Source organism: Coregonus clupeaformis, chromosome 27 (genome assembly GCF_020615455.1).
Source record: "Coregonus clupeaformis isolate EN_2021a chromosome 27, ASM2061545v1, whole genome shotgun sequence".
Classification (NCBI taxonomy): Eukaryota; Metazoa; Chordata; class Actinopteri; order Salmoniformes; family Salmonidae; genus Coregonus; species Coregonus clupeaformis.
In genome coordinates this window covers 43,072,796-43,077,795 of record NC_059218.1, presented here as the reverse complement: position 1 = coordinate 43,077,795, position 5,000 = coordinate 43,072,796, and the positions used below count along the sequence as shown (strand labels likewise).

Genomic DNA, 5,000 nt, shown 5'->3' with positions numbered 1-5,000 from the left:
GTAGTTGTGGTCTGTAGTTGTGGTCTGTAGTTGTATAATCAGTAGTTGTGGTCTGTAGTTGTGGTCTGTAGTTGTGTGGTCTGTAGTTGTGGTCTGTAGTTGTATAGTCAGTAGTTGTGGTCTGTAGTTGTGGTCTGTAGTTGTGGTCTGTAGTTGTGGTCTGTAGTTGTGGTCTGTAGTTGTGGTCTGTAGTTGTGGTCTGTAGTTGTGGTCTGTAGTTGTGGTCTGTAGTTGTGTGGTCTGTAGTTGTATAATCAGTAGTTGTGGTCTGTAGTTGTGTGGTCTGTAGTTGTGGTCTGTAGTTGTATAGTCAGTAGGTGTGGTCTGTAGTTGTGGTCTGTAGTTGTATAATCAGTAGTTGTGGTCTGTAGTTGTGTGGTCTGTAGTTGTGGTCTGTAGTTGTGGTCTGTAGTTGTGGTCTGTAGTTGTGGTCTGTAGTTGTGGTCTGTAGTTGTGGTCTGTAGTTGTATAGTCAGTAGTTGTGGTCTGTAGTTGTATAGTCAGTAGTTGTGCTCTGTAGTTGTGTGGTCTGTAGTTGTGGTCAGTAGTTGTGGTCAGTAGTTGCTAAGTAGGCCTACGTTGGTTGAAGAAAACACTACATTACTTCTACTTCCCACTATATTTAGCCAACTGTACAAAGTTTCTACCGGTAGCTTGCAAAGTAAACACACAGACGTGATCCAGGTTGTTTTAAACTCAGATGTTTTATTTACTGTCTGCTATTTAGCTACCTGGTGTTTACTTACAGCACATGGTCATTATTACTCAATATTAAAGATATGCTCCGGAACTTTGGCGACTACGTAAGTATTTTTTTTAAACCTCCCGCCTTGGGCTGGATGTGTCAATGTGTAGTTCATACATGCATAATCTATGAGCAGAATTACTGTCTTACATCAATTAGCCACAAAATCCATAGTTTGAAAGTTACTGTTTTCTGGAGGTTGTGTGCGGCGCCATTTCCCCGACATGTGACGTAGCGCGCAGTTTCCAGGAACCCCTTTCGGCTCTTGAGCACTACTTTCAGAACTACTGGCCCCCAAAAAAATATGCAAATCTTATGGAGAATCTCTTTAACCTGATTTTAACCTTTTTTATTGTAAAGTTTATTTATTTATTTTATTATTTATTTTTGTGATTTTTTGTGATTTTTTTTGGGGAGGCAGTAACACAAGCCCCACTATCGCCCTATGGGCCTCCCGAGTGGCGCAGCGGTCTAAGGCACTGCATCTCAGTGCTTGAGGCGTCACTACAGACCGAGTGGCGCAGCGGTCTAAGGCACTGCATCTCAGTGCTTGAGGCGTCACTACAGACCGAGTGGCGCAGGCGGTCTAAGGCACTGCATCTCAGTGCTTTAGGCGTCACTACAGACCGAGTGGCGCAGCGGTCTAAGGCACTGCATCTCAGTGCTTGAGGCGTCACTACAGACCGAGTGGCGCAGCGGTCTAAGGCACTGCATCTCAGTGCTTGAGGCGTCACTACAGACCGAGTGGCGCAGCGGTCTAAGGCACTGCATCTCAGTGCTAGAGGCGTCACTACAGACCGAGTGGCGCAGCGGTCTAAGGCACTGCATCTCAGTGCTTGAGGCGTCACTACAGACCCCCTGGTTCGATTCCAGGCTGTATCACAACCGGCCCGTGATTGGGAGTCCCACAGGGCGTCGTCCGGATTTTGGCCAGGGTGTAGGCCGTCATTGTGAATAAGAATTTGTTCTTAACTGACTTGCCTCGTTAAATAAAAGGTTTAAATAAATAAATAAAAAATAAAATAAATAAATCATGTACCACGTGGTGCCGGGTAAGGTAGCTATAGAGTTAAATACTAAGTGCTAGGTACTGGGAAGGCCCCATTATTACAGTTATCTATCTCTAATGATTGGGCTACTTGGTTCGACACAGCAGGTAAATAATCAGTCAAAGGCGGGAGATAAAGTGCTATCTAGGCTACACTACACAAAGCTTTCATCCCAAGGTGTTCAAAGACTTCAAACATTCACAGCTCATTATTCCCCCTGATAATAGCCAACGTTAGGCGAGCGCATATTAGCCTAGTGCAGTCATAATGATACAGTATATTCCACTGGTGGGGGTGGTAGATAGTGTGACTTTGTGTTTTCCACATTCAGCAGCTAACAGGTCTGACAGGCTTGTGTATTTACGTATTACAAGTAGAGTTGAGGATAGTTGTGTGCATTTCATTATCATGGGTTGACTCTGGTGAGGCTTTTTAGGTCAAGGTGTTTTGTTTTTTCCTCATGCAGTTTAGCCAGAACGTGAATTGATGAATAAATCCCTTTCCTAACCTTAACCCTTACCCGAACCATCTTACAATTTCTGGAGAGCTACTGTTCCTGGAGAGCAACCGTCCTAATCTAGCGCACCTGATTCTAGTTAGTTACAACTGGGGTTGGACTTAAAACCTACGGGAGGGTAGCTCTCCAGGACCATGGTTGGAGAGCCCTGGACTAGATAGATGTAAACCTACAGGAGGGTATCTCTCCAGGAACAGGGTTGAAATTAAAACCTACAGGAGGGTATCTCTCCAGGAACAGGGTTGGAGTTAAAAACCTACAGGAGGGTATCTCTCCAGGAACAGGGTTAGAGTTAAAAACCTACAGGAGGGTCTCTCTCCAGGAACAGGGTTGGAGTTAAAACCTACAGGAGGGTCTCTCTCCAGGAACAGGGTTGGAGTTAAAAACCTACAGGAGGGTATCTCTCCAGGAACAGGGTTGGAGTTCAAAACCTACAGGAGGGTATCTCTCCAGGAACAGGGTTGGAGTTAAAAACCTACAGGAGGGTATCTCTCCAGGAACAGGGTTGGAGTTAAAAACCTACAGGAGGGTATCTCTCCAGGAACAGGGTTGGAGTTAAAAACCTACAGGAGAGTAGCTCTCCAGGAACAGGGTTGGAGTTAAAACCTTCAGGAGGGTATCTCTCCAGGAACAGGGTTGGGCAATCATCATATTAAGTAATGTAGGTCTACCATTATCCTTATGTGTTTGAAATATATAATTGATCACATGGCACCAGCTTAGTTCCATCCCTTTGTATAGAAGGGGCAATCAACAAAGGGAAGGAGTCCAGGTGAGTCCAGTGAGCGTAACGATGGTGACAGGTGTGCGTATGTAACAGTGTGGCTTCCGTCCCTCTCCTCGCCCCAACCTGGGCTTGAACCAGGGACCCTCTGCACACATCGACAACGGTCACCCTCGAAGCACCGTCACCCGTCGCTCCACAAAAGCGGCGGCCCTTGCAGAGCAAAGGGAAACAACTACTTCAAGGTCTCAGAGCGAGTGACGTCACCGATTGAAACGCTACTAGCGTGCACCGCTAACTAGCTAGCCGTTTCAAAACCGGCTACGCGTAATGATGGGCAGCCTGGCGCCCTCGAGCGCCAGGGAGGGGGAGCGGGAGCAAGCGTGACAAAGCTGAAATGTCTTGAGTCAATAAGTATTCAACCCCTTTGTTAAGTTGATTTTAACATATATTGACCCAGGGGTGTAAATACTTACACTACCAGTCAAAAGTTTGGACACACCTACTCATTCAATAGTTTTTCTTCATTTTTTACTATTTTTTACATTGTAGGATAATAGTGAAGACATCAAAACTATGAAATAACACATATGGAGTCAAAAAATATTTTATATTTGAGATTCCTCAAATAGCCACCCTTTGCTTTGTACACTCTTAATTTACACACATCCCTTCTGGCTCAGTTAGTAGACCATGGCACTTTCAATGCCAGGGTCGTGGGTTCGATTCCCACAGAGCACCAAAATGTATGCTGTCACTCTGGATATGAGCTAAATGAAAATGCTTATATCTTATCTATTCTAGATATTTGATTTGATAGAATGGAGCACCAAGTTTTGTCATATGGTTCAGCGGAACGGCAGTAAATGTTTGAGCCTGAAATAGGCTAACTACCATGGTAAAAAACTAAACATTCTTTACCAATACCAAATCTAACGGACGTCCTTGTAGTTCAAAAGTTGAAGTGAAATTGAGCTTGTGTGTTTTCCATTGGGGAAGTGAAACACCTTTACACAATGCAGGCCTACCCACTGGACTTCTCTCTGTTTTAGGAGATGTTCCCTCTGATTTCTCAGATAGTATATTTCCATGAGATCAAACAGTTACAGATGCCGTGTCTAAATTTGAGCCAGTTTCACACAGCAGGAAAATAATCCTGCAGCAACAGGAAATGTGAATTTGTGTATGGATTATAATTACATTTTTTTGTTAGGCCAAATCAAGTCTGACATTTTAAAGTGGATATTACAAACTTTAGAAGCCTTTTTTAAACCTTGAATACACTACAAGTTTGCATTTCCGTGCAGGAAAGTTCCTTCAACAGCAGGATGATCAAATTAAGATCCTACATCTGTAGTGAACCCAGGCTGAGATGAGTCATCCCGACTGTAACAACTATCTTTCACCTAGATGGAGGGAAGCAGCACATAACAGTTTGTTGCATAACACAACTTTTACTGGCCTTGTGAGTGTGTGTGGAAAGAAATGTGTGTGTTTTTTGCCAATTTTAATCACAGACTTGTTGTTTGTGTACATGGATTTTATAATGTTGTATGTTTTTCCCCCAACACCAATTTCCATAAATATTTTATAGCAGACACTCATGCCAAATTGAGTCAAAAGCTATTTTGAAATCAACAAAGCATGAGAAGACTTTGCCTTTGTTTGTTTGTCAATTAGGGTGTGCAGGGTGAATACGTGGTCTGTCGTACGGTAATTTGGTAAAAAGCCAATTTGACATTTGCTCAGTACATTGTTTTCACTGAGGAAATGTACGAGTCTGCTGTTAATGATAATGCAGAGGATTTTCCCAAGGTTGCTGTTGACGCATATCCCACGGTAGTTGTTGGGGTCAAATTTGTCTCCACTTTTGTGGATTGGGGTGATCAGTCCTTGGATCCAAATATTGGGGAAAATGCCAGAGCATAGGATGTTGTTAAAGAGTTTAAGTATAGCCAATTAGAA

The 5,000-nt window shown here is 43.6% G+C and overlaps 1 protein-coding gene across 1 annotated transcript in view; it reads left to right on the top strand.

Moving 5' to 3' along the window:
- stoml3b (stomatin (EPB72)-like 3b) overlaps positions 1–5,000 on the top strand; it is a 23,479-nt gene that overhangs the window by 2,199 nt on the left and 16,280 nt on the right. The window lies entirely within an intron of this gene.